We start from the raw sequence: 23,220 nt of genomic DNA, 5'->3' as shown, positions 1-23,220 counted from the left end.
GATGCTCGCCAAAAGCTTTCTCATCTGACAACACTGGCGGGCGAGCAGCCGGGTCGAGGCACAACAGACCCAGACAGCCGAGCTGAAGTGCACATTACTGTGATTGGCAGTGAAGAGGCAGTGCAATTTCAGACAGAAGCAGCAAATGAAATGTAGGCTCAGAATTAAAGCTTTTACTGTCAAAGGAAAGGAGCCGTCCGGGGACTGCTCCGCGTAAGTCATTATACTCTTGGCAGCAATGCACTCAGACATATCCCAACGGCTTTGCTGACCCGCATTACCTGGTATTAAGCTGGAAGGAGGCTTTCCTGCTGGGCGAATTCATTTTCTTTATATAAGCTTTTTGAGCGGGAGGGGTTTTGTAGAGATGCACCGACCAGGCGAGCAGAGGAAAGTTTGGGTACCGATCATCGATCAGCTGATCAGATACAAAAATTACAAACTAAATATTCCTACTGTTTTTGTTTTATGAAGGCGCCAACCTACAGAGTGTGGTTTGCTGCACTTCTTTGTGTTTAATAAGAATACCAGGTCGAGGTATTTGGACCTTTTTCAAGGCACAAAAGATACAGACAGCTGAAGGAAACTGTTTAAAAGCTACAGTTAATAAACTACAAGCTGCATGTAAGTTAAGCAGATTACCGCAGGCTGGCTACCTGAGCTGACAGCCCAACTAACTAGTCAGCTAAAAGTAAGTTGTTGTGCATCCAGGGTTGCAGAGATAGATGGTATTCAATATATTTACTTTATTGGTGACATTATGCTGACTAAAAATCTCTATTTTTAGGTTGGATTGTCTTGTAATTCCTTAGTTTTTTAAAAATAAACATAAAACTACTAATTCTGCCATTGAAAAATCAGATTTGTCAAACTATTTGATTGGTGCAGCTTTAAGTTTTTTTCCTCTTTATGTTACTATCTTCACCTTTATTATACTCTCACCTGACCCGTCATAATCCTGTATTATTTTTGGCCTTTCATAAAACATCGCTTTCTCTTGGAGATCACACCAGTCAATTTAGGGTTAATTGAGTTTTTCTCTCAGTACTTTTCAGGACAGAACTTGAGGTTTCGGGTCAGCAACCCGACTGTGAGGAGTATTTAAGCCGAGATGGAAGATCAAGAGACCGTCTGCTTCATCTCCTGATCAAAGACGGCTCCGCCCCAGATACATCCTCATCAAGAGGCAGGGAAGAAAAAAGACATTAAATTTAAAACAGGCTGCGATTTGAATAATTTATACCTCCTTTTCTCTTTTCTAAAATCAACTTTTCACACTGATAAACGTTAAATAATAACCACCCGCTGAAGTTTTAGTGGAAAGCCTAACATTAGTCTTGCTTTTACTTCTGTATCTGCTGTTTTTTTGGCAGTAGACTGATGTTCTGTCAAGTGATCATCTGTGTGTGGGCACGGGGGATGTCTGTTTTGATGTGTGTGTGTGTATATGTGTGCTGTGAAGAGCTCATGAAACTGCATTGTTGAAGTCAATGCAGTCAAGAAAAGAGGCTGCGCTCATTTTCGAGTCGAGCCCTTTTGAAGCGTTCACACTGTTACTCCTCAAAGGGCACGGTTTGACTGCTTGTTAGCAATCTTCTGGCTCTGAGTGAGTGTATCGTGTGTGTGTGTGCGTGTGTGTTTGCGATTGGTCCCCCAAAGGACCATCTTCCTCTATCCAACTGATTCCAGAGCAGCTTTGAAGTTGCAAACTTCTAGAAGGAGAAGTGAAGGAGGGAGCTAAAGAGTAAGAAGGGGAAAACAAAGGTGGACGGATGAAGGGGGAAGAGCGGTTAAATACTTAATTCCTTTTATTCCAGCACTCGTAGTTCATCTCTGAACCTTTCTGCCCTCATAATTTAGGAACGATGTCACAACGTGCACGTTCATCCATTCTCTGGGGAACGAATGAGGCTCTGTTTGAGACTTATCAGGGCCGTTCATGTCAGCCAGCTGATAAATAATGAAGCGGATCGGCGTCCAGTTACGTCAGGTGACTGCTGTGTACATTTCAGGAGCAGTTTGTGTGTTTGTGTGTGGGTGTGGGGGTCGGACACAGGAAAGAATAGAGAGAGGGGCAGCGGCAGCAGCTGCTACGCCCAACACAAAACCATCTGCTGCTCACTCCAAGGTATTAAACACACACACACACACACACACACACACACACACACACACACACACACACACACACACACACACACCCTGCTGAGGACTTTGTTTTGGCTTCCATTCATTTTAGTAGTGGCCTAACACAGACATTTTCCCTACTCTGAACCATTACTACTTCTATAAACCCTAACCAGAACTTAATTCACATCATGACTAAGCCTAGTTTAGGTACTCATCCCAACTGAAAAAAGTAAAAACCAGGAAAACATCCTCTTTCCAAGAAATGACCGTCCTTTTCAGGTAAAAATGGTTATAATGGTCCTCTATATCTAGTATATACAAGAACACGCATGCGCGCGCGCACACACACACACACACATAAGTTTGTATTTCCATCCATTTTAGGGCTTTGCATGACTTCCATTCATTTTACACAACTTACCTCAAAACCTAACCCCTGATTTTCAGATAACTTCTTCAGAAGGTTTGTAAATATGCCAGATTAGCTAAACAAGTACACACACACGAACACACACACACACACACACACACACACACACACACACACACTTTCCTCTGTCGCCTTTTCCACACACAGAAAACAATATTGTCCATTTCATCATTCATTCATACATTTGTGCGAATGATTCTTTAAAATCACATTTGATGCAACAGATCCAGAAAGGTTCTTGTGGTTCACTATGAAATATTAATCATTTTCTCAGTAATGTTGGTATCAGAAAGCATTGTGGAAGCCCACACTAATTGCCAACATGCACTTTTTCCCCGTTTTGCCAGGTTACAACCACAGACTTCAGTGTTTTATCATTTTGATTTTATGTTGTGGAGCAACACAATTCTGAACTGAAAGGAAAATATTACACAGCTTCTAAATGTGACAATCCAGCAATCAGTCCGCTCTTATAATTGTACACAGAATTGGTAATCGGAGCATGTTTTACAACAGTAATAAAGCAAGATTTATATGCTAACGTGAATCATTTTCTATCAGTAAACCCTCAGTAGAACCAAAGATATCAAAACCTTAAGGTGAGGTTTCTGCTCCTCATTTAAGCGTTAGAAATTGAAGCAGTCAGGACGGATCATTAGGAGTCTGCAGCTCTGAACTGGGTCAGCAGAACAACACATTTTCCCAAATGAATAAAAGGCCTACAATTATCATTTCTGCCCTACTTTGAGTGTTTTATTTTGACCAGACGACTCTCTGGGAGAAGGGAAGCTGGAGCTGTTAGATCAACCTTTGTTTCTGGAAAGCATTGAAACCGATCAGAGGAAAACTCTCTGCGCATTAGATGTTTCACAGTGATATAAGTTAAAAGGTTTATTGATGAAAGGGACCGAAGGGATGGATGGATACGATGTGGATGTGGGTCATCTGGGGAGACTTGTTTGTGGTCTTTGGAAAATTACCCTCTCTCTTCACATTTAGCATCCCCCAAATAGGCCTTGGAACAAAGAGGAGTGGGTGGAAAAACTCATTTCATGTGTGTGCTCCCTGCCAACCTTCTTACATCTTTGACTCTTTCCTGTCCTCCTCTGTTTAAACAGCAACAAAACTGAAATTTAAACCCAACCAGTCACTTTAAATGCTCCATAAGCAACTTTAATATATCATTTTATTGTTATTAAGCACACCTTCAGTTGAGTAAATGCCTTCTTGCGTGATGCGAACACAGTTTATTGCGCTGTTTACTTGGCTCTGGCATGTAAAATGGTTCATGACTGTTAATGGCACCATTTCGCTGTAATCTGGTCTCATTTTATTCACATCATTTTGCTTCTCGTTCTGTATTTAATCTAACCAAAGTTGCAATAAAACCGCTGCCATTTATTTGTATTTCTGCTTTTCTCATTCACACTCCATCCTTAATCACTTTGCTTTGTTGATACTAAATTTAAAAAACAAATCCAGAGTTGTTTTTGCCACAGTGTGAGCAAACATAGCCTTTACTCATGTACAGTCATATTCTGAATGGGCTTGTTTTTCAAATAATAACCTTTAAGCTGGTATTAAATATAAAATCATTACATTTGGCTGTACAATTTAATGTGTTGAATAATTTGAGAGGAATTACAGGAAAAACTTTCCTCAGCTCATTCTTTAGTCTTGTCTTAAACTTAAACTTAAACTTCAGTTTTTGAGTAAAATTTTAATACTTCTTAACTTGGAGTGCAAAATGACTCAAACCCCTGGCAGGGTAGGATTGAAAATTTTCCATTTAACAAAGTCTTTTGTTTCTGATAAGAAATGAAACTAGAATCTATTGGAATAATATAAAATAATCATTATTGTGCACAACAGTACTTGTTTGTGCTTAAAGGTTTTACGGTGTTGTTAAAGAAAAGATAAAATTAGCTAATCTGTCTCTGCAGATTAGTTAAGAAATCCGTGTCAAACGGATCACTCAAATCCACGCACAGGACTCAAACTGCTTCAGAAGATCTATAGGCGCATGTCACCAAAACACTTTGTTTGCGAATGCCATGATGATGCCCTATTGCACACGCCGCCGCCGTAAATGGCTGTCGATTGTTTTTGTTTGCCAGTATTCCTCAGAGGGCCCTCCGGCGCGATGGATATTAGAGATAAAACAAAAGAGTGAGGGGGAGAAACGATCCTCTCGGCAGCCCCTCTGCCACTGTCATAATCCTGAGTCGGTGATGTGGTGAAGAGGATCGGCCAGAGATAAGATGATGACTCAGGGAGCATCTGTCACTTGAGGAAATGAGACAGAGCTCCAGTAATGGCCTGTTTGGAGAACACTAACCTCGCTGGTTCAGCCATTAAAACCCCTGTTTACAAAAGCAGGCTGGTATAATCTCTCCACAGCCTCCGTCTGCGCTTTATGCGCTTGATCTGAATCATGTTGCATATCCGCAGCTTCCATTTAAAGCAAGCAATTGCCGTTATGCAAACGCAGCGCTTATAATTACTTGCAGGAACTTTGTGTCGTCATCGTTTGTTTTCAGTGACAGGTGCAGAAGACCAAATGCCATCAGTGCTGAGCTTCAGCGTGTGGCAGAATCCATTCTATTTACCCCAGAGAGACAGGGAGGACAAAAAAAAAAAACAGCCAAGGACACACAGGAATAGAAGCAGGAAAAGGTGATGCTGGGAGCAAAAGAGTCTGCTGAAAAGATGAATGCCGACTCTTGACCTTTTCCTGTCTTTTCCCGTTGCAGAGCACTCTGGGAATTTTCCATCAGCGCAGCCGGATGCGATCCTCGCAGCGCTTTCTGCCATTTGGAGCCGGCCGAGGCTGAATTAGCAGCCTGCTCCCAGAGCTGGTGCGCACCAGCGGGTTCTGGTAGCGGAGGGACCTCAGTGTAAAACTGAAACCTGCGTGCGGGTTTTGAGTGGCACTGCTTTTTGTGTCTTGTGGTCAGAAGTGTGTGCGCTCCAAGCAGCTAGTCGGCTCTCTACAGCCTGTCAAACAGACATCTGGTGGGACGGGGGGATGGGGGTGAAACAGTCAGTCTGTCTCTGCATGAATAAGTTAAAGTTAATTGAATATTCCTGCCGTGCTAGACCTGTAAACAGATGTTTCTGTGAATGGTAACCTGTTTAAACGATCTCGGTACTTACTGAGTGTTTATGCATTGATTGGTATGGAGAAATCAATAGGAAATAGTGACAAGGAGAAGATATTTATTTAAAAAAAACGCCCAGGTGTGCTAAGGAAAATACATTTCCACATATCAAAGTTAATATTCGGAGCACAAATAAGAATGCATTCATATAAGGGAAGATGGTAGCAAATTTCTAAGAGACATAAATTTACCAATTAAAAATTTGACCAGCGTTTAAAGCAGGATTAATGTATTTTCGTTTTTGAACAAAGAAATGGGCGCTTTTTAAAGCTCGACGCACCCAGAGATAATCTATGAAAAGGATTTCAAAACTAGTTTAAGGGCTTTGTGTGTGTTTGTGGTTTTTTTTATCGCTTCAATAGGAAAGTCTAGACATTGATTGCTTTTAATTATCTGAATCTACAAATCTGGCTCAAATCATCAGGGCTTCAGCTCTTTCACAAGAAAGCTTCCAATGTTCAAAGTGTCATAATGGAACAAAAAGTTCAACTATCAGATATTTTTTGTGCAAGAAATGGAAAAATACTTAATTTACTGTGTGTTCAGATGCACTGAAATATCATCAATATTTTAAATTGCCTCACTGCTTCAAGCTTAAAAAAACCATACTAATTATTAGTTAATCCAGGGTAATTTACCCTGGACAGTTTCCTTTCAGTTCATATACTAGGCATTAATTAAATATAACAGAGCTGCAGGATTTAGTTTTATATTTTAAGATTGAATTTTTTTTTTTTTGGGGGGGGGGAAATAAGTTGCCAGATATTACAATATTTTCTTTTAAATAAGTGTCTAAAAGGATAACTAGGGATGTTTTTTTTTTTTTTTTGCTGCCATTGTATGTAAAGGTAATTTCCAGGAGACATTTTCATCAGTTTATATGTACATAATCATACTGAGCTTTTCTTAGGTACGACAGCTAATTAAGGGGGAAAAAAGAGCTAGTGTTTCTGGATCATACCACACAGTCTTAAGAAATATTTGATTGAACTGTTTCTCAAAAGCCTTGTCTATTCCTTTCAAACAAAAATCAATTCTGCTTCAGACTTTTATATTGTAACTTAATTAACTTCACCAGCAGCATTTCTACAGGCCTGGCTGTGCACTTGAGTTAAATTAGACACAATGAGTTCTCTACAAAAAGTGAATACAAAGGTGAAGAACAGCAAAGATGGATGTATTTTCAGTGTCTGTAAAGGAGAGGAACTAAAAGCCCTACGTGACTCTGCCCTCTCAGACAGCCGGGCTGCCTTCTCGTATCTCCTCAGACAGAGTTTACACATATCAGCCAAGGATAGTAGCTGGTGAATTATTTAGGAGCTCTATCAGACAGCGTCTCCCAGACAAAGTTTGTGAATTCAAACCTGATATTGGACTGATTTGCAAGGGGAGAGGAGCCTGAAATGTGGTAGCCCCCACTGAGCCCGTTATCTACTGCTCAGCAGACCCTCTGAGGGGGGAAAAAATCCAAGATGAGCATTAGAGCTAAGCAGTTGTATCAGATCGGCACGAGGTAACATGGACTGTTTTATTTCTGCATCTGAAAGAAGGTTATCTTGGCGAAGCATGTCATCTGCCGAGGGTTGCATTTACATTAGGCATGGTGAGACGTTACCCATGTTGTCCTAGCATCTCATGTCGTCTCCTCCTTTGATCAGTTTGAGCTACACAAGCAGTCACTCTGACTAATTATGTTGGTCAATGTATCAAACATGACATCAAAGAAATTTCATCCATCCATCCATTTTCTTCCACCCTTGTCCCTAGTGGGGTCAGGAGGTGCTGGTGCCTATCTCCAGCTAACGTTTCAGGCGAGAGGCGGGGTTCACCCTGGACAGGTCATCGCAGGGCAACACAGAGACAGACAGGACAAACAACCATGCACACACAGGAGAATTTAGAGAGACCAATCAACCTAACAGTCGTGTTTTTGGACTGTGGGAGGAAGCCGGAGTACCCGGAGAGAAATCACGCATGTGCAGGGATAACATGCAAACTCCATGCAGAAAGACCCGAGGCCGGACATTGAACCCAGGGCCTTCTTACAGCAAGGCAACAGTACTACCTACTGCACCAGCATGCAGCCCCGTCAAAGAATTTGACTTTGTAATTTAACATTTTGAAATCGGGCTTCTGTCTCTTTAAGAAACTCCTGCTCTTTCTGACCCTCCATCTTCAGGAAGTCATCACAACATGGCTCCTCAGCGTTGCACTGAGAAGTATGAAGAGCTCAGCAGATGTGCAGTTACACCAGGTGTTTGCTAATTGCTGCTGGCTAGTCTGAAGGAACTGAGGGGGGGAGGTATCCCAGGAGAGAGGTGGTCTCTGAGGTGGGAGCTTGGAAGCTTGAAAACTGTAGCTCTGAGGAGGAGCTGCATCTCGAAGGCAGCGTTAAGGTGTTTTGCACAGCTCAATGGTTGCCATGGGAGATTTAAGGATTTCACAAACATGCATGAAAGAAACAAGGCAACACCCCAGGCATGTTTTTAATGAGAGAATAACATTATAACATGCCCCTTTTAAAGAACACCACAAGTTTTCACATACATGCACATTCTGTTTGTTTTATCCTTTATTTTATTTAATCTAATTTGTAAATACTTAAACTTTCTGTCTGTACGCTGTGAGCATTTAAAACCAAGGTCATGTCCTTTGTGCACACAATCTTGAGCTGATTCCGATATGAGGGAGTGCAATAAAAAATTAAAACAGGTCCATTAATAAAACCAACAACAAAAAAAAGAAGAAACACAGGGAGACTGTTATATTAATAATGAAACCAAATGGGATGTTTTTTTTATCTTTCGATTATTTTGCTAACAGAAACTTATTCATATTTTGATTCTTTTAAAGGCAGTTTCTTCTTTGTTGCTGGTGAATTTGTAATTTTCTTGTGCTTCACAAGTGTCCATTAGAACTCCAAGCTAAGAATATATTGACTTCTTTCAAGGATTTCGTTCAGCGGTTAAATATACATGTTTGTGCTGCTCCAGCATTAAATACTAACTACTTTTTGCTGCTCGTACACCAGAATTTCCCAGAGAGGAAAAGTTGAGATTATTCTTTCCTTTCCTTTTCTTTTCCTTTCTTTTCTTTTTTTCTCTTCTCTTCTTTTCTCCTAGTTCCTTTCTTGTCTTTTCTAGTCTGTTCTTTTGTTTATTTGTGTTGATTAACAAATATACCAGAGATTAAAGAAAGATCACTGGACTATTTTGTTTGTCCTGTGTGTTCATCTACATAAATGTAGAAGGTAAATGAGTTTGTTTAATTCAATTCTGACAAAGTAGTTCAACAATTTTAGAATTAAAATGAACATATCTTTATTATTCAGACCCTCTACGATTTATCAGGGATTGTTGTACTTCCAAATTCAGGCTTTATCCCTATAAAAAAGCAACTGGAAAACACATCAAGTGGTTTTTCTGCTATTCTCCTATGTTGAAATTAGGGCTGTGTAATAATATCGATTTTGCGATATATATTGATATTTTCTTTCCTAGAAAAAAAATCGATATTCATCCGCAAGTATCGTAACATCAAACTCTCACCTTGCTAACTCAGTGCTTGCTTTGCCTGGAGAGTGATTAGGTCATCAGGCTTATAGTGATTCCTTCAGATGTTAAGTGTCAAGGTTAAAAAGGTATTACTTACTTTACGAATGCATGTAAGCTACAATTTGTACTGTTTCGATTAAAAGAAGCATGTTTTCTCACCACTTCTTTAATTAATTTTGTCCAGCTGTCCATGTCTAACCAGAGGCAGGTATTGTGTAGTTGGTGCTTGTAATCAGTTTTCAGTTAAATTAATTCAGTCCAACTCTATAACAGTCACAAAATGTCACCAAAATCACTCTGTCCCTCTAAAATCTTCCAGAAAATTGCAAAAGTGTATTGAATTGTATCGTTAGCTGAATATCGCAATGTATATCGTATCATAAGCAGAATATTGTGTATTGTATCGTGAGATTATTGTATCACTACAGGCCTAGTTGAAATATTATTAATCTGGTCAGCAGTATCATTTCTGCAATCAGAAGTTTAAGTTGAAGTAAAATGCATTATGTTAATGTGGCTGTTTAAAGCAGATGCAGTGATTTGGTTGCTTTTCTGAATAATGTTCAGTTTATCTGCATGTATCAGGCTCTAGAGAGTACCTGGGATAAAAAGAAGAGGCGCTGCAGTAATGAAGCGATCAACAGGAGACAGTAATGCTGAGAGAGTGCGCTGGAAATAACAAGGACAAAAACACAGCAAGGCCAAACTCCACCACCATGGCTACAGTAATTTACCCTGCAGACCGCCAGAGACTCGTGGACCCTCGCCAACCGCTTGTTTTTTCCCGTGAATATTTGACTTCTCTTCTCCCTGTGGACCATAACTAGCAGAATTAGAAATAGGTTTATTTGTTTGTTGCACGCTGGCGCAGAGGTGCGAGGAGAGACTGCAGAGTCTCTCCTGTCAGGGAGACGTGATACGAGGCTGGGGCTTCATCTCGGAGATTGAGATAAAGTGGTACATTTTACTGCTGCTCTTTTGTTCGAGTCGGAGCTGCTGTTTACCACAGGGGCCCACTTATATTAACCAATCCGATAAAACAGACACACTGACAGCCCTTTTTTGTCTGAGGGCTCCCAGTAGCCTTTAGAGGATTTCTGCTGGCTCCCATTTTGGAGGAGTGTTATTGTGAAGATTGACTTTTTCAGAAGTGGGAAGTTACAGGCTCTATAGGAGTCTTACGTCAGCAGTTCAGGCCTCTTAGGCGTTTGATCCTCCGCAGTGCTATTATTAGTTCCTTTTTTTGTTTTGGAGCAGAGACAATGGTAAGGCTCTTCTCGCATAAGAAAACACAGTTTGTAGAGAGAAAAAGATCAAAAAGAAACTACGTTTCAGAGAGTAACTACAAAATAATTCAATTCAAAAGAACGTTATTAGTTCAATAGGAAAGTGAAAGACCAGATGAGGTCTTATTCAAGAGTTGGAATGGTGCTGTCAAAGTCCAAAGTTGAAATTTGACGCTCACATGCTTTTTCAATCCAATTTGACGGCGCTTGAGCTATTTTGCAAAGAGCAGGGAAACGGTTCAGCCTCCAGATGTGCAAAGCTGGTGCAGACTCGTCCCAAAGAGCTTGCTGCTCTAACTGCAGCTGCTTCACAGCTTTACGCTACTTTTTGTTGGCCTGTCGTTTCAAATTCCAATAAAATTCATTGACGTTTGCAGTTGTGACGTGACAAAACGTGAAAGCGTTCCAGGCAGTTTAATAGGCATCGCAAAAGGCTGTCATTGAGAGTAAGGTTGAGGCTTGTTCACTAAAGTGAAAAATGGGGAGCGATGGAGATGTGTTGCATTTTAAACCCTCCTCTCCTCCAAACCTCTGCTACATGAAAACTCTATGTCCTCTCTCCTCTCTGTCAGGACAAAATGGTCAATAGACGCCATCGTTATGCTGCGTAAATACCAATATTCACCTGTTTCATAGCCTTGTAAAAGTAATTACGCATTTAGAGTGGTTTTGTTGTTGATTAAGGCTTTTAGTTTTGCTCTCAGGCGTTGCGTTTCTTTTCCTTTCCTCTCCTCTGACTCTAGTCGGAATTTTGTCGCAGGGCCTCCCGTCCGATTGATTAGAGCAGATCTTTTTACTGAGTTTAAAGGCAGTCAGCTGTCAGGGGAAATTTCATGCCCAATGCCTCTTCCATTTGAGAGAAGCAGGAATATCCACCTTGGCGGGGGCATGCTTCTGAAAAATCGCGGACCATGAAGTCTGCAGGCTGTTTTGAAGCCCTGATCCGGAGTCGGAACGTGTACGAGGTCACGCAGCCGAAGAGGAAAAAAATGCTTTTATTCATTCTCTCAACAGCCCTGGGATTAATCTGCAGCGCCATTCGGAGTGCTGAAGGTGCCCAGGCTTTTTGAACTGAACAGACGGTAAAAGGGCTGGATTTTTCTGGCTGTAAATATGATTAACAAACACAACGTGGGAAACGTGAGACGGACAACATTACAGCGAATGCGGAGAGAAGTGAGTGTGCGATCTTTTTAATGTCGGGGTAAGTGCTGGAATCTGACACTACATCTGAGCTGCAAAGGGACAGAAATGGGCGGAGTGAGCCTGAGTGTGATTAATCGTCGCTGCCAGTAGAGCTCGGTTTAATCTGAAGCTCTGTTGTCTTTAAGCACCGGTAACACGTCTGCAGCAGAGGAGAGCTGAGGGATTGTCCTGGGTTGAAATGAGAGAACTGGCAGAATTTGAGCAAAACACCCATGAGAGCCAAAATGTCAAGAGCACACTTACCCTTGTTGCTGGATTAGTAGCAGAGCCCCGAGGAGATGCATCAGGGGAACCAAATTATTTTGGGGATTAGAAAAGCAGCTTGCAGCATCTCCACTCTCTGCGTACAATAATAATAATACATCACTCAGAAATAAACGTGCAGTTCGTAACTGCAAGACACGAGACGCAATAACAGAAAATAAAATCGGGACCGAAAAACTGAATATCTTATATTCTGTTCCCGTTGAACTTTCCATGGAAACCAGAAACCGCTTTCCAGCCGCTGTAACTGGCGAGAGCGACAGGCGTGCGGCACAACTCACGGATATTTCATGTTCAGAAATGCTACATGTAAATGCCAAAACGAAAAGGAAAAGGAGCAGGAGAGACCTGGGTGCAGCAAGGAATTAAGCCAGAGTGCTGGGCAGGAAACAGATGGCAATGGGTTAGGAGGGGGGAGGAGAGGAGAGGAGAGGAGAGGCCGGGTGGTGCGCGCAGATAGACGCACAGAAAGCCTGGACACACTCATCCTCTGTCCTCCCGGGGGATTAATAAGCCCATCATGGCTGCTGCCCATATGAGGAAACACAGACGGGAAGTGACACTGAAAGGATGATTCTGTATCTGGTTAGGCATTTTGTCTGCTAATGCTTGGGGACTGTTGTTTCTGCAGATGTTTATATCGCTTTGGCTACAACTGAAGTCTAAGTAAAAAGTCATAAACACACACAGATCTGCTGTGGCCTCCCAAGAATGCTTTGAGTTATTTTTTTGCAGCACCAGAACCAAGCAGGTGGCTGTGCATATAACAGGCAGATAAACACAGGGCACCATCCCCTCACTGCTCAAACCCCCCCTCTCCACGTTGATTGAAATGGCTCTGTGACAAAGACTCTGGCGGTCTGCGGAGCAGCTGCTGCATCGGCATCTACTTCGTCTGGAGCGCCGTTGGTGTCGGTGACATTTCCAGCACTCTCACACCACCTCCGCTGCGGCCGAGGGCTCCGGCTAACCTTTGTGGCGCCGAGTGGGAGCCCACTGGAGGAGAAGGAGCCAACTCACCTAACCTTTACGAGTCCTTTTATAGAGACGCCCTCACCAATACCAGCAGCACCAACCCCTCCCAATCCCCCAACACACAGAGGGTGTTATGGCTCTGCCACACCCTAGTGCTGACAAGTTGGCTCTGCTGCTGTCACTAGCTCCCTGGAGACCTGGCGTGCGTTTACCAACTGTATATTCTGCCAAACATGAGTGCAAAGAACAGCAGACAGTGTGGCTGGATGCCCCCAATAGAAGCATATACAGATATAGGTCCTTATAATAAATATATATATAGAGATTATCAGAAATAAATACAGGATGCTGATTAGTTTTAATGGAGTTAGCGTTTGACTGTTACATATGTCATACCTTGCCTCACTATTAAGTTCAGCTCATGCACAGAATGATTTGCTTCCTCATCTTTGTAAGAAGACATCAGTTCTTGTTTGTCATCAAACTGGAGCTTGTAGTGGAATGCTATAATCCTGAGAGCAGATTTTAAGTCTTTTTGAAGATTTTTTTCCCCCCATCATCAGCTGTTTCTATGAAGAGGTAAACGCTTTTCAGCTCTTATTATCCTGCCAGGGAAAGTAGTGATGTCGTGAACATCAAAGCGACACAGTATTTGTGTTTACATGTACTTCAATAAGAGTGTCTGTCTCTGTTAATGCTGGAACGTGTCCCGCTCTGTTGCTCAGCTATGCAGCTTTCTCTGACAGAGTTGAGAAATCGAGGCGACCGTGAGAGGTGGGACGTCCATCAAGGCGTCGCGGTTTGTCTTGTGTTATCTCGTTTTTTGCCATGACCGGGGCCATTTCATGCATTGCTGCCCAACCGGGAGCACTGCAAATTGAGATGTAAGGGGACAGATGGACATATACAGGTTGAGGTGACCCAGCTCGCCTTGACAACCTAAGTGAAACTGAGTGGCTAACATCTGTCTTTAAAAAAAAAAAAATCTGTATTAAAGCTAAACATTGGTATCGTTTAGACTTTCAGAGGGCAGTAAAGGACGATGGTCATCATCCCTGTGGGAAGCATGTGGGTCTTCATATCATCAAACGGAGCCAAGCGTATATCATGCTCTTATTTTCACAAAGTGTTTCCTTTGGTACTGAGTTCCCACCACGCTGTCAAATAAATTACCTCTAGCAGGGGTGGCTTGGGGGCCATTTGTGGCCATTGCATTGATTTTATATGGCTCTAATTTTAGGTGGAATGGTGCAAATTTTGACCCAGTGCAGGTGGTTGATTGTAGACGGGACACTTTTTTAAAAATTGGAGAGAGATTGTTACTGAAATACTCGGTACAACACGTTTGTTTTGTAACAGCCACATTTTTGCTTCCATTTTGATTTCACAGAAAGAAGTGCCACTAACACTGAATAACTAATCTGAAGAAATTTGTAATCCACAATCACTGCTCGACATACAAAGAGAACTCTTTTCTTTCTTTCTTCAAAATAATTTATGTGAAAAGTTGCTATGAATGAAAATGCATAGTAAAATCGGTGGATTCTGTGGTCCATTTGCAGTTATTTGAAAAATGGTGATTGATATTGCCTGACATAAGCAACCCCTCAATGATCAAGTTCAAGTTTATTTTCTTTTTTTTTTACATGAGATTATAGTCAGATGGCTAATCTATAACACAAAATAACCCTACAGAATAAGAAGTAAAATCTATATCTTTAACCATATCTATTTAATCTACCACTAGAATTTATAACCACAAGATATATCATCAACAAATACTAAGTACAAGCTAAATACCTTCTTAATTTTTCATGCATTTCAGTAAACATGGTGCATCAGCTGCACTTCTAGTATAAATGTGCTTGAATCTTTATTCAGCCGATTTAAAAATAACAGAATCTCACAATTGTGGTGTTTCCATTCGTGAATAAGGTTGCTCTCGCGATAAGTCATTAAACATCCTTTCAGTGACGGATGTAAACAGTTACATGAGATATATTCATTATTAAGTCTTGGCGCTAGCTCTCATCAGCTATCAGCCATCAGAGGAGAAGTCGGCGTCTTATTCAGGCTATTGAGCAACAAACCCTTTATTTTCTGAAGCAACTACATATGCAGTGTTTTGTGGAAATTGTAGTTAGTGATTTTACGGAAGAGTTATGAATTCAACACTTTAGAATGACACAAAACTTTTCATGAGCTACGCTACGCTGTGAGAGCTCTGGTGGAACTAGCTGCACATTGTCTGAAAAAGAACAAAAACGAACCTTCAGCCTCCTAATACTTCCTGTTGTCTTCTTTGTCATTTTTGCCAGTAGTAACATTGGGCTGTTTATCATGTATGATGCGAAAAAAAAAAAGTGTTTCCATTGCAGTTTTGCGAAATGCATCTGTTTCAATATGGCACAAAAAAACTTGTTTTCAAATTTGATGCATTTCCTTTCGGGGAATTCTGTATTTTTGTCATTTCAATTTGCACAATTTCAGGAGGAAACGTAGCGACTGTTTGTGAGGAACTTTGGAAAATTGTTGTTATGTGAACAAGGTTAAAAATTGATGTAAAAGAAACTTGAGTAGAACAAAAACTAGTTCCTGCCTAGGGGTCTAGGTCATGTTACATCCTACGTGGAGGCATGATTTTACTCTGAAGTAATTAATCTTTACAGTAAACTATTGCTGGTTTAAATCCAGTTCACGGCGTGTTTTCTCTGTGCCTAAGCGTGTTCTCTCTGGATACTCCGGCTTCCTCCCACAGGTGTGTCTGTCGTCCAAGTCATTTATCAGTCGCTTAGTTTCTCATCTAACCCATCCCTCTACAGTTCGCTGCTTTCAGTCAACATCAGTGTCAGATTCATTTTCTCAGACTTGCCTTCCTTTGCCGTCGGTCTGTAGTTGCTCACAGCGTGTCTGGATGACTGGGTCCATTACTTATAAATCTCGTCAGAACGGGGCTTTTAGCAGTTTGACCTTGATTTAGCAGAAGCTTTCTGCCCTTTAGTGTTCGTTAATCACTGTGTGTCCCAGTGCTATAAAGAGGTTTCCTCCTTATCATGACACAGGCGGAGGTCTTGACAGGGAAAGATAAACAACAACAAAAAAAAACTAGGTGAGGTGGCGCATTGCAGAGTCCAGTCGTCACGCTGTGGATAAATTACACGTTTATGAGCAAACAGTAGCCTCTGTTTAACTCTGTGCGTCTTATCTCGATGAGGAAAAGGGCAGCGTGCGACGCCGAAATCCTCCAACAGTGAAACTTGTTCTCTTTCACAGCTTGTCTGCTCCATTGTTGTCATGGAAGCTGACTTGATTCCAGCTATCACCAGCCGTCATCTTTAATTGCAGCGTGCACACAAATTACACCCCTGTTTATTCCTATAGCTGACTGCTTTCGCGCGCAGTCAGCCGTGAAATGGAAACCTATACGCTGCTGGGTCACGCTAGTCATCTCCGGAGGATTACGACGACGGTCTGCCGTAACAAGTGTGTGGCCAACACTAGCTCCACTTACTCCCATACAGTAATCTCTGCTACAAACACAAGGGGGGGAAAAAAAGGCTGTAGGCAAGACACAAATGATCAAACCGGCCCAATCACATAAATCACAGCTGCGGCTGCATTCAAACACCGGCTTTGTGATTCGAAGAGGCACACGGAGCGGAACGCACCTTAATGGACTGACATCTTGGCCCCGTGTCTTTTTCCTCCACTTCAAGGCTTTGCTGTGTGCTCAATTTATTGAAGTGCTACTGTCCAAATTACTTTAAGATGGAATGCTGCGGTTGCCTTGGAGACCTGCTGAGGAGGGAAGAAAACTCACCTAGGACGTGACGAAAAGAAAAGGCTGCCTCGCTGCGTCCCAAGAAATATAATTGTCACTTCATTGCAGGTTCTAATAAGGAGGGTGAGTAATGATGGATCACAGTTTGGATTTGAGATAACCATTGATTTTCCAAAGCCTGCTGAATGAAGTGCCCAAACACCCAATCAAGGATTAAGAGGAACTCGTACAGAATCACAGGAAGCTGGTAATTATCTTGCAAAGCATGCTTGGTGCTTTGTCTATTTATTTAAACATCTGGTAGTTTGCACTAATCTTCTTTCCATAAATTTATCTTAGCAATCAGGCCTTTACTACTGAAACGGTTTGATTTGTCAAATTTATTGAGTGATTATAATTATAATTTTGTTTTCTTTTTTCTTTTTGGACTAAAATGTAATACATTTTTTTCTCCCTGATGTTAGTTTTGGTTTTCATCCAATTTCATTTTGAAATAATTATTGCTGGCTGTGTCTGGATAAATATGTACACTCAAGGATGGATGGATGGATTTTACTTCCCTCCAATTATTTTTCCTCATTTTTATGTGCTGACAGAAATATTTTGGTCGTTTATCGTTAACCAGTTTCTTTTTGTTTTGCATACTTTCTGCATAAAAGCACATCAACAAAGTATTTTTCTCCATGTTTTCAGTCACGTGTATTGCCATTTTTATCTTTTTGTTTTGTCATCTTAAACATTTTCATCTGCTCTGAAAAACAAAGAACTGACTGATTATGATTCATTTATGCCGAAAACAAGATTTGTATATTTTCTGACTCAAATATGTGACTGAATGAAATTGTATGTGACTCAGAATAATAAAAAAAAAAACCTGGATGCTTGCAGTTTTTCTAACCGGTTTCCATGCTGCAGACCGACGTGCTATCTTCGTCCCCCAGCTGTCCTCTATTTTTTATAGCTTTCGTGTGTGAAGAATTTAGAAATGCAGTGAATACATGCATCACCTTATTTTTCATTTTTCACTTTGTCCCCACGGCTCCTTAATTTGTGGCGGCGTAACGTTTACGGGATTCCTCTGGGCTGGGCTTCTGTATCTCACACAATGGCTTTCTAATGAGTCTTTCCGCAGCGCTCTTTCCAATTGTTCTGCACCAGCTCACTGCTTTCCTGAGCTTTTCTGCTGAATATATAACTTTTCTCTAATTAGAGGGAAACGCAGCTTCAGCTGTTTATGCTCAGGCTGTGCTGTGGTAGTTTTGTTGGCGTTCCAGGTGTTACGGTGTGACCGTTTACCTCAGTGTGCCTGCAGACTTGAGCGTTCTCACCTTAGCAGCTTTGCATGCTGCTCTCAGTTTAGCGCCGTGTTAAGACAGTCCTGCACCTTTCGGCTCTGATAGTCATGGTTAACTTTGTAAAGGTAATGTGTGAACGTCACCAACACTAAACCGTGAATCCTGCTTTTTGTTGACACTTCTCCTCTCTTTAATTGACTTTTTTGTCCCTGCCCTTCTCGTTTTTTTTTTATCTCTTATCTTTGTGTTGCTTAGCAAACAGTTCACTTTCCTTTCATCCTTTTTATTTAAATTTTTTTAAAGAGATAAATATCTTTGGCCAGTAATCCTGGTGATTTTGTCAGCGCATGACCTGAGTGTTCTCTGTACTCGCTTTAAGCTTCCTTATTAGCATGCAGGCTCATTGTTCCTGACCTGTGAGAGTCGTGACTCAGAGGACGACGATAAGTCGGCTAGACTTCTCAAAGCTGACCAGATGCAGCCAGTCTGCATTAGCATATCAGGTCAGCAACTCAGGTGGATTGTTGGGTTAGGCATATTTTAACAGAAACCGACATGGAAGTTGATTTAGGGTCGATGGATGCATTGGTATGGCTAAAGAACATGTCATTGTTGCAGATTAACACGTAAAAAACATATTGTCTGATATACTTTATTTTATTCAAGCCATTATAATTTGTTTGTATGATAAAACTGGATTGATTTGGGGAAATGTTTGATTGGAAAATTGGGGTTAAAGCCTCACAAAAGACATAAAACCAAAAACAATTGTGCTTTGCAGACATTTAAACATTTGGGGTGCCAGATTGAAATTTCAAGCCCTGGCATAATAAGAAAAATAATTTTGAGTACACTAAGTTTAATTATTATTAGGAAAGTTTGGGCGGTTTTAATCAGATATTGTGTAATTCTTGTGTCGTTACCTTTTCAAAAGCTGGCATGCAGTCAGGTGTTTTTTTGGGGTTTTTTTTTACAAAGTGTGCAGACTCTGTTGATAAATGGTGTGTGGTTGCCCTTCTCTGACCTGAAATCCACCAGTTTAAAATCTCCCACTCCCACCGACTTGCACATAGTTTTAGCTGTGGACTGCTGCCTACTCTAAACCTGATCAGTAACACCACATCCTGAAAGAACAGCATTGATTTTGACCACTCTGTTTGTCTTCTGATTTCCACATTTTATGCTAACCCTGCTCCGAATGTTCTTCCACTTCCCACAACGTGTCCCCGTTTTTCATTAAACTTAGTAGAAATAACCTCCMCCCCCCCCCTCAAGATTAAGCTTGTAAACATGTCAAAGTTAAGACTTTATCCAATTAGCGCCGGAGTTAGCCGTACATATTAACATGACACTCAATGCTGCAGCTATAAATAAGGATGCAGCGTCTCAGTCAACACGTCAGATTTAATAAGGACTGAAATTCATTGCTGGCTGCGCTCCAGTTTGAGTCATATGTTACGCTCCAGCAGTGGATGAGCATTACAGTAAAACAGCTTCACTAATCTGAAGGGCTGTGCCTCCGCAGTCGGTTACGGCTACACAGTAACAATCAGAGGCTGTTGTATGAGTTTGCTCCTCAACATATATATATATTTACAACAAGGAAGATAGTTTATGCTATTTTTCACAAGTGTAGATGATTTCTATGGGAAATGCCAAAAATAAAACCGAATTGCACTCCTGCAGCAGAACTCTCTGGTGCCTCTTTGGAGCTCTTCTCTGTGCAGCCTGCAGTGGTGCCACTCATTTATTCTCTTCTCCAGGGTAATATGTGAGTTAGAGGACTCACCAGACATTCACTGAGCTCATGAGACGAGACAAGAGTTTGGAAAAAATATTTAGAAACTAAGAATCCCTCATTAAAAAATTTATTGGTTTTACAAAACAAAAAAATGTGCTTTAAAGCATCTATATATGGTACAGTTTTTGTGATTGAGTCTTACTAAATTGAGATTAAAGAGGTAGTTTTTCTGTTTTCACTCTTATACTAAGATTAAATCTCAAACTGTGAATCTCTGGTCGGTTTGAAATTATGCAGATCTGGGTTCTGTTATATAAAGCAGAGTTAAGTGGGGTCGTCGTAATAAATTCTGGCTCAGTTTGTTGATTTTTAACAAAATGACTCACTTCTTATCTGGAAGCGTCTGCTGGAAACCTTGCAGACAAAGTCTCTTCTCACTTGGAGAAATTAAAGTCATTTAAGAGAAAAGCAAAACCAGCCAGCAGAGCCTCTACCAAATTCTTTAAAGGTGCAGTATTATTTATTTTCCAGGCATCTAGTGGCATTTTAGAGCACAATCAAGTAACTATGTTACCTTCAGTACTTATGAAAATGCTGTATATTTCAGATATAACTTAAAAGAAATTCAATTTGACTTTATTAACATCTTGAAGTTGGGCCTCCGCCTCTTTAAAAACCTCTGCTTTTTATGAGACTCTGCTTTTGAACAACGCTTTTACCAGCTTTTTACTGAGCAGTAGCTTACATAATGAGCTTAGCAGATATGCAGTTCCACCGGGTGTTTGCTAATTGCTGCTGGCTAGCCTAGAGGAGCTGATGGGGCAGGAGTTCGGTCACTTGGAAACTGTCCTCACCGTCTTGAAAAGAGCAGGAGCTGTGCCTTGATTCTCCCTCAGGGCGATTTGCACAGCTGAATGGTTGCCACGGGAAATTGAAGGATTTCCCAAACATGCATGAACGAATCGTGGCAACACTTCAGGTGTGTTTTTGATGAGGAAATAACATCATAACATGATGCAATGCTTAAAAAAAGCTAACTTTACATTACACTGCCCCTTTAACAAGCGCTAAATCGTATTTATATGACTGGTACAAGCAAGTAACATAGGCCAGCCACAATTAAAAAATCCGAAGTAAAGCAGAATTTAGTGTTATGATTGGGTAAATATTGTCGTACACGTATAGCTGTTTTCGGGGCTGCAGTCTACTGGCTTGTTAGGTGAAGACTGCGCCTGTATTTAGCATCAAACCTTTGGCTGCACTCAGCAAAACAGTTCTCGGCAGATTTTTCTCCCTCAGGGAGGAAACGGGCATTGTTGGAAAGTTTCGAGAGACTTTTGCTGTTGCTTTGCCATAATTAGGAGACGGCGGATGTTATGTGGGGTGACAGTGGGCGCTGTGCTGAGCAGAAGTGAAGCTTCTTCTGTTGCAGGTGTCTCAGAGGAACGAAGGGCGTCAGGGGCTGGCAGTCTGCTGCTAACTGACAGCCATCACTTCGTATCAGGAAGCTGATCGCTCCGTCCTCCTGAGTGCCGTGTCAATTCAATAGCAGCAGCAGTCTGGGCAGGTAGAAAGGAGGACAGCCTCATTTCGGTTCTGCAGCAGTCTGAAGATTAGCTTCAGATTGCTGCAGGCATTGACTCGATTCAGCCGGCTCCCACTTTGGCTGGCTCTGGGCCCGACAAACAGCAGGGAGGTGGATGAGAGGAAGATTTCATCCATATCAAAACTGTGTGTTCGGATGTTTTCAAAGCACACAGGAGTACAAACGATGAAATAGTAGTACCACAGGATATTGTGTGAGCATTCTTCACAGCGGTGTCTAAAAAAAGCAGCCTGAAATCTGTGGCGGAAAAACCAGCTGTGATGAAAACACATTGGGTTTTTTTGTTTGTTTTTATCAAATCTACAGCTCAACATATAAAACTGTGATCACTAGATGCTTCAGAATTGAAGAATAATTAAAGGAAAATATTTATAGAATGGTTTTTAATTGCTTCTTTTAAGTGGTTGCAAAAAACAAAACAAAAAAACGGCAACGGTAAATAAACTTAAGTGTAGGATTTATTTAACGGGAGAAATCAAGCACTTTTAGGTTCTTCACGTTGTCATATGAGAGGTGAAAACGTCTCTGAGACGTGAAACTCACACCAGTGACTCCTGCGCGAACCCGGCTCCATTAAAGCCGACCACTGGTCCAGGATAACGGGTTCCACTAACTTTAAATGGGAAGTTCCTTTGAAGCTCATTGTGCCACCGGAGTAAGAAGAGTTCAAGCCTCTTTGGCACACACCCTGAAACCCCCTCTTTCTGTTTGAGCAAAAAGTACTGTTTCATTTTCATCCTATAAAGTGATATTTTGTTGAAATGTTCATGGATGAATATCTTATTGGCCAGAGTGCGTCTGGGGACAGCAATTTCTAAGTTGTGCAATGGATTCTCAACTGGGTTTTGCTCTGGACTTTGACAGCATCACTCAAAGTTAGTTTTTTGTTGTTGGAGTGAGTTCCTTAATGATACTTTGGATGGCACATTGTACAGAAACTGCTTGGCTGAATATTGAATTTTGTGGCTGGAGACCAAAGGTTAAACCAACCATTGACGTATAAAAGGCAACTTAAGTTTTATCTGCTGAGCAAGCAAGTGCAAATGATTCAGTTCATTGTTAGACATTAGAGTGAAGTGGATAAACCGTGTCGTAATGTTTAGTGCTGTCTCCTAGACTTTATATATGAAAACTTTACATCAGCTTCCCTTCCACAGACCAAGACATCAGGCTTAATAGATGATTTTAAATGATGAATGTGAGCCTCCATATTTGTGTGTCTTACAGACAACATGTTAAAAAGGTCTAAATCCATTTCATGAAGAAATATTGAAGGTGTGCTAGAACACAGAAAGTGCACAAGACAAAAACTAAAGCTCAGTGGAAACTGGGATTCAGCAGTCAGTTTCCAGTGTTGTTGTAGCAGTGTAATTGGGACCGTCAAAATTAATGGGATCATGGGCAGAGAAGAAGTACAGTACAGTTTTGATCCACCATGCAAACCCATCTAAAAAGAGATTAATGTGTGAATGCTTTCTTTTTTTTTTAAAGATTTGACAATGATGCCGCACAGAGCGAAAATGCAGTGAAGTGTTCCTTCAGAAAAACCCAGTAGGAAACAAAGAAGGGAACCAACATCAGCTAATATCTAAGAAAACAATTTAGAGACGTTGGAAGAAAACAAACCAAAGGTAGAAATATTTTATTTAGGCTAAAAGGTTCCGGGATCATTTCTATTAAAGGTGTGCGATACTCCATATGTTGGCGTCAATCTGATACCAAGTAAATAAATACAAGGCCATTATCGCTGATAATCGAGACAGTAACCGATACAGTGACAGTGACCGATAC

General features: G+C 41.2%; 1 protein-coding gene and 1 long non-coding RNA gene across 5 annotated transcripts in view; one reads left to right on the top strand and one right to left on the bottom strand.

Moving 5' to 3' along the window:
• The window catches only part of srrm3 (serine/arginine repetitive matrix 3), an 83,972-nt gene that overhangs the window by 6,364 nt on the left and 54,388 nt on the right, over positions 1–23,220 (top strand). Inside the window, exon 1 of one of the 4 annotated variants that reach the window (XM_008428134.2) lies at positions 16,890–16,910. The exons of the other annotated variants lie outside the window; for them this stretch is intronic. The gene's annotated coding sequence lies outside the window, so the exon portion shown is untranslated. Of the gene's footprint in view, positions 1–16,889; positions 16,911–23,220 lie in introns of those variants that run through there. 4 annotated transcript variants of the gene reach the window in all.
• LOC103476070 (uncharacterized) lies at positions 11,735–16,802 on the bottom strand. The gene is made up of 3 exons (XR_535401.2): positions 16,675–16,802; positions 12,011–12,107; positions 11,735–11,935 (listed from the first exon to the last, which is right to left on the bottom strand). It is a non-coding gene; the product is annotated as an uncharacterized LOC103476070 (long non-coding RNA).

This window comes from Poecilia reticulata, linkage group LG14 (genome assembly GCF_000633615.1).
Source record: "Poecilia reticulata strain Guanapo linkage group LG14, Guppy_female_1.0+MT, whole genome shotgun sequence".
NCBI lineage: Eukaryota > Metazoa > Chordata > Actinopteri > Cyprinodontiformes > Poeciliidae > Poecilia > Poecilia reticulata.
This window is presented reverse-complemented; position numbering and strand designations above follow the sequence as displayed.